The sequence below is a fragment of the Myodes glareolus genome, chromosome 3 (genome assembly GCF_982192425.1).
Source record: "Myodes glareolus chromosome 3, mMyoGla1.1, whole genome shotgun sequence".
Lineage (NCBI taxonomy): Eukaryota > Metazoa > Chordata > Mammalia > Rodentia > Cricetidae > Myodes > Myodes glareolus.
Window position 1 is genome coordinate 116,194,787 of NC_142028.1, and position 9,875 is coordinate 116,204,661.

The following is a 9,875-nucleotide window of genomic DNA, read 5'->3' on the forward strand; positions in this document are numbered from 1 at the left end:
CAAATCAAAACAACTTTAAGATAACATCTTATACCTGTCAGAATAGCTAAAAATCAAAAACACCAATGATAGCCTATGCTGGAGAGGATGTGGAGTGAGGGGAATATTCACCCATTGTTGGTGGGAATACAAACTTGTGCAGCCACTGTGGAAATCAGTGTGGCGGTTTCTCAGGAAACTGGGAATCAACCTCCCTCAGTGTCCCGCGCTACCGTCTCGCCAGCAAGAACCACGCGGTACACATAGGATTCTTCTGCAGTAAAGCTTTAATGCCCCTTGGGAGAGCGGGCATCAGCCAACATGGCGGAGACCCAGATAAGATGGAACCCATCCCTTATATAGGAAACAGACCCTGCTTTGGACGTGTCACTCTTGGATAGGTCCGCTGCTCCCAGTCCCAGGTGATGCCTCGGGAGTAGGCGGGGACTCAGTGGGAAATTACCGAGCACATGCGCGTTCACCTGGCGGTGAAGCCGGATGTCAGCGCCATCTTGATAATGGAGAATGTGGCTGCGGCCTTCTACATCTCCCCCTAATTTTACTTCTTTGCAGAAAGGCAACTCCCTAGGAAGGTAAAGATAGAGGTCGCACTTCCCAAAATGAAAACATTAGAATGGGCTTACACGGAATCTGTCCCTAGGCTCATGACACCTGGAACCTATCCGGCCTGCCCTTTGCCAATTTTCTGGGAAAGGGAATATACGGCAGGAAACCCTTAAGCAAAGCGACTTATCTCTCAGAGAGGGCCATTCTCTGTGCGATGCTCTTCAGCTCGACAACCTTCAGGGCTAGCTAAGCCAAGCATTCCACCCTGTGCAATGGACCATAGTCCTAGGGGTGCAGGAGCTGGTTGGCTTAAACCTTACTGCTTTAACATAGATAGCCACATATCAGTAGAGGCCCCTGTTCCAGGGCAGCCAGCGCTTGTGCAATAACCACTTTGTCCCTACGATTTTGGGATTTGAGTCAGCAGACCATCCAGAGGAGAAACACTAATCCATAGCATAGGACTGTTCCAAAACATTTCCACCCCCACCCATTCTTTGAAGTAGGGGAAGAAAGACACGACCCAGGACTGTAATCCTATGGCCAAGCTTATAAATCATCTCTAGGACGGTAGGGGGAGGGGGCCCAGAGTCATATTGGTTGTAAAAAGTCAAGGAAGCACCGCCATCCTATGGCTGACTGGTAACAGCTTCGGGAAAGCTGAGAGTGTCCTCCATCGGTGCTCTGTCATCCATCTGCAAAATGGCAGGAGGAACAGCAGCCAGGTCCTCAGGCGAATCCGTGTGTTGTGGATCACTCTTCACTGTTCGGGTCAATCGCTCTGGCAGCCAGAATGGGCTTTCTTGATCCTGTGGGAAGACACAAACAGCTCCCCTGGATCTCAATAAGATGGGATCCGGGCCTTTCCATTCATTAGAAAGCACATCTTTCCACTTAACCAAATCTTTGGGCCGCTGCGGATCCGAACAATGTCGTGTTGCAGCATTTTGGCCATTATCATCCAGATTTAAAAAATTTATGGTGAACAGAGCCATGGCGATGGCCATTCTTGGCATCGGGGGCAGTTCCTTTATTATTCCCCCCCTTTTTGTTTAAATAGATATTTATCCAATTTTTAATTTAAATAACCATGGCATTTTGTAACCTATCTTGAAGATACCCATAGTGTTTAGCAGAAATAACTGACAGGATAAGGGAAACTGATAGCAAGCAATAACTGACAAAACAAGGGGAAATCCAGCAGCATAGCAATGGCACAGCAACAACAACATTGCAATGTACAACAACAACACAGCAATAACTGACAGACCAAGGGCAGGAGCTGGACCATCCCTCAGGAACCCGCCAGCTCCGCAGCAATCAGGCCAGACAGCTCCATAGCAGAGGCTTTGTCCTCAGGCCTCTGGACAGATGAATCCACAGCATGAATAGTAGTATTTCTAGAAAAAAACATAAACAAACTCTTCTCCCAAAATAACATTTAAGAGTATTAAAAAACTCAGTGTAAAAATTTAGCACAGTCAGTACTGGAAGTAGGCTGGTCTTGAACTTAGAGACCTATAGGTCTCTGTTTTAAAGAGCAATCTTGTTTGTCTGTGTCATTATAGTAGGCCTTAGAATTAAACCATTTTAAATCTGGCACAGATGAGATTATTGTTTCAAAAATATGAGAAAACCGTTTTTCTGTTTTCAGCCTGGAGTCCTAAGATGACGTGGCCATTGGGGAACCCATATGGGGATTTCTGTTTTTTACGGTATGGGCCGTGTTGCCCCAGTGGCGCCTAGGAAAAACCCAGGCCCTGTTTGTTGATATTAGATTTAAGATTTATTGGCTCCTGTATTTCTTGCTGGTACGGTGGCCTCGGGCTCCAGAGCCCACCCGTCATCCAAGGGCTGTGTGTGGCCCTGGGCCTGCTCGCTGCGCAGCTCCCTGTGTCCCGGGCCAAGAAGTGGTGGCTCCACCCCCAGGCGCCCCTGCCTTTCCCGCGGGGCTAGCCTCGTTCTCTGAGGTCTGAGGCTGTGTTGGTGGCGGAGTGTGGCGGGAGCCGACACCCAGACCGTGGCGGCACAGGCCGGCAACATCTCAAGGTCCGCGCCAGAGCCTGCGGCTCAAGGGGCCGATGGGAGAGGCGGCGACCAGGGCCGCTTCCCTACTAGCAAACTCTCAACACCTGTACCATAGCAAAAGCAGCTGTAAACAAACTCTCACAGATCCAGCCAACGACCCAATCACCCCAAAATCCAAGGGCCCTTCGCATCCACCTCCCTGCGGATCCTGAAACACCAGACAAGCCAAGCGTATACACAGCAATCTTTTAGGAGGACTTGAGTTCTTAAAATGCTAAGCAGTTCTTGAAAACTTAAGTCGCACTATGTAGATGTAATACGGTACTGCCTGTTTACTGCATTTAAACCTTAATTGCGCTTTTATTATGATAAATACGACCAGCCCTGCCTGAAGTCAGCATCGTTTAGCATAGCCAAATGGAATCAGAGCCATTTTACCCTCAGAGACCAGCACAGTTTTAGGTACATTGTAAGCCTTCTGGCCCGGCTGCCTGTGGCACCGCTGTGACATCCTCCAGGCCAGGCACCAACTGAGCCTGCGCAACGTGCTCTCCACCATAGCCACAGAGCAAAGCTCCGCTCCAGCCGCCCTCCAGCCCCAGCTGCACCCATTCCGAGCCCAAACCAGTGTACGGAGCAAAGCGGAACTCAGAGAAGCAGGCTTGCAGATCTGTAATCACTGAAAGGACCTCATTTAATCTTTTAGGGAATTTGGGCGTCGTTTAGTCTCTTTGGCTGCTTCCTGCTGTTATTGGGCCGTTGCATTCTTAGAGGTATACACTACAACATTTCAGGAGGTCTCGGTGATTCAAACCACGTGGATCTCAAGCACGTACTTAGGCTCCCATCCTCCGTGGAGGCGAAAACAGAACCTCTCCTCCACAACATCATATTCTCAAGCCCATGCCTTAAATCTAAACTACCTTTTTTAGCAGCTCCCAAATTCAAATATCCCTCTCCTGTCCAGTACACAAAAAACAACACGAACAACATGACACAAAGCCTTCGACCCTGCAAATCAGCCTTCTCCCCCATCTCCACTCTCCCAAAATCACCGGGAGGTCCTTTTTAACTTATTTTTTTTTCTGTCTCCCCCATTCTTTACCGGAGGGTCCTTTTTAACTTATTTTCTTTTCTGTCTCCCCCATTCTTTACCGGAGGGTCCTTTTTAACTTATCTGGGTGCGCGCACAACCTCCCACTGCTGCTCAGTTTCTGATATGCTCTCTGGACTTTAGAACGTACCTCTCTGAGCACGCATGCCTACAGTTCTGAATCCTCCTTGTGTCCAAGGGGTCTCCGGTGGTGCAAAGTTCTTCTTTTTCCCGGGTATCAGCACCAGATGTCCCGCGCTACCGTCTCGCCAGCAAGAACCACGCGGTACACATAGGATTCTTCTGCAGTAAAGCTTTAATGCCCCTTGGGAGAGCGGGCATCAGCCAACATGGCGGAGACCCAGATAAGATGGAACCCATCCCTTATATAGGAAACAGACCCTGCTTTGGACGTGTCACTCTTGGATAGGTCCGCTGCTCCCAGTCCCAGGTGATGCCTCGGGAGTAGGCGGGGACTCAGTGGGAAATTACCGAGCACATGTGCGTTCACCTGGCAGTGAAGCCGGATGTCAGCGCCATCTTGATAATGGAGAATGTGGCTGCGGCCTTCTACACCTCAGGACCCAGCAATTCCATTCTTGGGATTATACCGAAGAGATGCTCTATCATACTACAAAAGCTACAACTATTACATAGTTGTACATATGTAATAGTACATAGCAGCACTATTTGTAATAGTCAGAACCTGGAAACAACCTAGGTGCCCCTCAATAGAAGAGTGGTTAAAGAAGGTGTGGAACATATACACATTATTTTACTCAGCGGTAAAAAACAATGACATCCTGAATTTTGCATGCAAATGGTTGGAAATAGAAAATGCTTTACTGAGTGAGGTAACCCAGACCCAAAAAGAGGAATATGGTATGTACTCACTCATAAGTGGATTCTAGCCATAATTAAAGGACATTGAGCCTAAAATTCGTGATCCTAGAGAAGCCAACCAGTTTCTAATTAATGTAGACCTCTGTGTGTTTCTTTGGGACTGAATGACTGTGGGACTATGCTGGACAGAAAACTCAGTCAACATGTTATGGTTATAGAGCTGTGAAGGCTCAGAAAATGTTAGAATTGGTATACGTCAGCTATATTTTCCAGTCTTTTCCATCATTACTTTCAATCTCTTCAATCCTCTGATGACTTGTATTTTTCTAATTCTGCTAACATTATCCCTGAATACCCTAATCCTTTATATCTGCTCTAGAGAGCTTGCATTCTTTCTTAATGATCCACTTTAAGCAACACTTTCACTGGAATTAGCAGCCAGAAGTAATCACTTCTCTTTTTCTGTCTTCTTTAATCATTTATTGTATGCTACTCACAGTAATCCAATTCATCTGCTACTTTAGTGTTGGTAACCCCTACCCTGAAAATATGCTTAGGTACTCCCAATTAAAACATTTCCATGTTCCTTCCATATCCTTTTTTATTCTGACTCAGATTCTGACATTTACAAATGTGTGCTGACAAAAATGAATCTGTTAAGCATAGCTAAATTTCCCTTGTAGCAGACTTGCTCATAAAGTGAGGTAGACCCACTTGCATTTATTTCCCAACAATTTATGAATGGGCAACCCATTAAAGAGAAGTAAGTAACTACAGAGAAGAAGAGAATGTTGGCATCTTATTGGCCCATAACCATACTGATGAATATTTTGCATGTCACCACAGAACCTTCATATGGCGATGGATGGAGATAGAGACAGAGACACAAGTTGGAACACTGGACTTAACTCCCTAGGTCCAAATGAGAAGCAGAGGGAGGGAGATCGTGAGGAAGGAAAGCAAAATCAGAGGGGGCCTTCATCCCACAATGGATGAAGATAGAGACGGAGACCCACATTGGAGCACTGGAAGTCAGGACCGCGAAGGGTGCGTTCACCCACTGATACAAGGGGACTGATCGAATGAGAGCTCACCAAGGCCAGCTGGACTGGGACTGAACGAGCATGTGATCAAACCGAACTCTCTGAATGTGGTTGACATGGGGGCTGACTGAGCCCCCAAGGTCCAAATGAAGACTGAGAAGCCATTGACAATGGCACTGGGTCTTGTTTCGTCTGCATGGACTGGCTTTTTGGGATCCTGGCCTGTTTGGATGCTCACCTTCCTGGACCAGGAGGGAGGGGGAAGGAACTTGGATTTCCCACAGAGCAGGAAACCCTGACTGCTCTTGGGAATGGTGAGGGAGGAGGAGAAAGAGTGGGGAGAGTGGGGGGAGCGGGAGAGTATTGGGAGGAGGGGAGGAAGTGGAAAGAGTGCTTTCGGATACTTGAATAAACAAGTCTAACAGGAAAAAAAAAAAGAGGATAATGTAAAACAAAAAGTCCCCCCTTGCTCTCTTTTCTCAGAGGTGGCTCGAAGATGGAAACACATCAAACTTTAGTGCCTAGGCAGCTATTTATATAATCTCCCTCTTGTAATTAGAGACTTTGTTTTCTTCAAAAGTAGTCATAATTTAATAGAATCAAGATACATTTCATTTTTTAATAAAACCTCCAACATTCAAATAATTGTAATATATTTTCCATCAAGTTTGGCTGTGTTTCTTTAAGATTTTAGTCATGAACATAGATAAAAAGGAATATACATTTAAAATTCTGATGGGTTCTTTCCCCCCAGCGACATCTGTTACTTGATTTTTTTTCTTTATCAGTAAAAACAGATATTTTAATAAAATACTGGGCAGATGTCAAATAATTCAGGACATGAAGATTCTTTCATAGAATATTTTTTCTTTCAGAATATAACATGCCTTAATTATTCCCTTTGAAAACCGTATCATCTACACTGACTAGTATATTGGATTTGCCTTTATTGATAACCTTTGAAATTTATCACAGGGTAATGTTTTGGCTTCTCCTTGGGGAAGACTATTTCTTAAGCTCTCAGTACGCTTGACAAAATTTTGAAAAAATGCAAAATACCCTCTTCCATTCTAGAATCCCCTTGTTCTGGCTGAATCCACCTACTGTATTTTAAGTTTCCATTTACAAATACTTAACATCTGCCACCCATATGAATGAATTCAGGACTGAACCCCTTGCTATTGGATAACCATTTTGGAAGCTCTCATCATTTCTTAGATGCCTACTTAGGGTTAAAGCATCCTGAGCTTTCATTAGTCAAGATGGCATGACCATATGTGTCCTTGTTCTCCTCTTATTTAGGCAGTAGTGTTGGTAATACTACATAGGAGTAGCTCCTCTAACATTTCTAGGAGACATAATCATATAAACAAATTTCTCTGATTGTTAAAATCTTTCCCTCACTCTTACAACAGTGGTGCCTGAGCCTTGGCTGTAGGAGTTGTGCTGTAGATATATCAGTTAAGACAGAACTCAACAATTCTGAATCCTTGTTTTAATATTCTCAAAAGGTTTCTGTCTGTTACAAAAAGAAGTTTCTTTCTGTGGCCTGAAAACTACACTTATCTGTGGGTATAAGGATAAATATTTATAATGTAGTTAGAGATTATGCTTGATTAGTAAAGTGGTGGTTTTAAGTGCTCTTCTAAGATTCATGACTGCTATAACCTTGGGTTTTGTCTAGGTTTCCACTACCAGGTATGGTTTAAGTCTAATTGAGTGAACCTTAAGTTCAAGTAAAAAAAGCTTTGATTATCACGAAGGTATGTATGTGTACTTCACCCTTAAGATTACCATGACACTCTGGTTGTTGTTGTGGTACACAGGCACCATAGTTGAGATTAGCCTATTTGTTGAATGGCTAGTTCTAGTACCATGAAAGTTGGCCATCTGGGAGAAAGCTTTCAGGCCAGATTCAGCCCATGTCCAATGTACAAAGTGCTTTGTATTTTTGAGAATAATGACTTACTTTGCATCTCTGAGAAACAATAAAGCCAAAAAAAGTTCTATAATGTCTGGGAGTCTCTTGGATAGCCCTGATCAACAATTCAAAAGAGGACACCTAATCCTTAGTGCTGAGAGTTTTATTAAATACTGTATGGTGCTTGGTGGGAGTTACTGTCAGACCCAATTGGGAAAATTCATGTAAATAATTTATGTATATGTATACACAGACTTGTATGTATTATAGGTATTTTTAGCTAATTAGTAGTTTGATTCCTATAATATTTTGAATCATCCTTACTGTTATTTTACTTTCTTTATTTCTTCTGTATTTATTTCCTTCACTCAAAATATAATTAAAGTCTATCACTTTATCGCTATTTCCTCGAGATCACTTGAGTACCCTGTTTTCCCCTCTGGATTGGTGCTATCGCCCATTAAAAGAGCACCTTTTTATTTTTCTGGTTTCAGAAGCTAATTCGGGTTATAAACTCGACATTTTTGTGATGATATCTGGGCATATTAACTTCTCTTATTCATTATGTGCCCAATACTGACAGAGCAGAATAAATCAAAAGATAGGAAATGAGAACAGGTTGGACCTAAAAGTTGGATATGGTTTAGGGTAAATGAACTTAGGTGGGGTCTGGATCAGTGTACAGAATATGCACTATGCTTCAGGAGCATATCTAGGGGATAAAGTGTGCTCAGAGTAGGAAAGATCAAGTGTACTCATTTAGCTAGACCCTGAAGAAAGAAATATAGTATCTGGCAGTGTGGAGAGGGTAGATGTGACATGGAAGACATTTGTGGTCAAAAACAGGAAAGGTTAAGTTCTGGAAAAAGCCTAGAGGTGGTTGTGGCACAGACAGACATGACCAGACCAAGCTTGACACTGGATGTTATACCTAAAATAAATACATAGAGGGGAATATCAGAAAGAGTTACCCACCTAACCCCTGAAGAAAGATATACATTGTAAAATATTTTAAATCTTTTTTTTCTATTTCAAGATTACACAATAGTCTTTTAAAAGACTATTCAAAGTGACTTACGTTCACACTTTCCTTCATTAAAGATCAATGCATTAAGAGCTCAAGAGATGAAAACACAATTTTAAAAATGACAGAATAGAGATCAAGGTGATTTTGCAAAGGAATTGAGCAGTTTAATAATGAACAATTTCCACAAGCAGGTCTAACCTTTCAAATAACTATAGGGACAAGAAAGGCAATAAAAATAAATAATGCAATTTAGGTCTAGCTGATGAGCACCATATATGAGAACCATAGATAGTGAGATAGCATTTTTTTACTTATATAAGGGATTTCCCACTGTATGCTGTGATTACCGTCAATGAATAAAGAAACTGCTTTGGACCTATAGCAGGACAGAACTTGGCTAGTTGGGACGAACGAAACTGAATGCTGGGAGAAAGAAGGGCAGAGTCAGGGAGAAGCAGTGTAGCCCCACTGGACTCAGACACTAGAATATTACCCAGTAAGCTACAGCCTCGTGGCAATATACAGATTACCAGAAATGGGTTAAATTAAGATATGAGAGTTAATGAATAAAAAGTCAGAGCTAATGGGCCAAGCAGTGATTTAAATGATATAGTTTCTGTGTGATTATTTTGGGTCTGAGCTGTCAGTTGGCCAGGACCACTCTACTGGCCTCCTTATAACACCAATGGATGTTCCATACTAAATAGCAAGACTGTTACTTGTTATAGTGTGATAAATTTTGATTTTTTCCCCAGTGGCAATTAATTCAAAATAATTTCAAGTGCTGTGCAGATACATAGAGGTGAAGCACATCATAATATCTGACCTCTTGGACATTGACTACACTCTTTCAGGCTCTGTGCTTGGTTTTATAGCACATGCAACATTCTAAAATTTCCTTCAATTTCATTAAAAGTGATAAAAAACAATATATGTTTCACTGTAACCCAAGTCATACAGTACCATGGGAGCACAAAGGAGAGAAAAACATTTTAAAGTACTGTTTAAGATTTTGAAGAGAATATAACACATGAGTCTAATGTGGAATGGATATACACTTACAATGTAAAAATGGACAAGCAAAAGCAGCAGAGTCTGTGAAGAAGACATAACCACAACAATGACCCCACAAAAAATCAGAAACTACCAAGTCAAGAGATTTCTCTGTTTGAGCTTAGTCAATTTAAGAGCTTTTTAAAATTATCCTTGACAAACTAGAAGGTACACGTGATGTGGAATTCCCCTCTGCATACTGTGAATAACATTGATGAATAAAGAAACTGTCTTAGCCTGTTGATAGGGTTGAAATTAGGTAGGTGGGAAAAACTAACCTGAATTCTGGGAGCAAGGAGACAGAATCAGAGAGAAGCCATG

At 42.7% G+C, this 9,875-nt stretch overlaps 1 long non-coding RNA gene across 2 annotated transcripts; it reads right to left on the minus strand.

Annotated features, from left to right (window-relative positions):
* Positions 1-248: 248 nt before the first annotated feature.
* On the minus strand, positions 249-4,236 carry LOC148122790 (uncharacterized). 2 transcript variants are annotated; one of them, XR_015737584.1, is made up of 2 exons: positions 3,819-4,236; positions 249-1,909 (listed from the first exon to the last, which is right to left on the minus strand). It is a non-coding gene; the product is annotated as an uncharacterized LOC148122790 (long non-coding RNA). The 2 variants fall into 2 exon arrangements; XR_015737583.1 differs by having other exon boundaries at positions 249-1,946.
* Between the last annotated feature and the right edge of the window lie 5,639 nt (positions 4,237-9,875).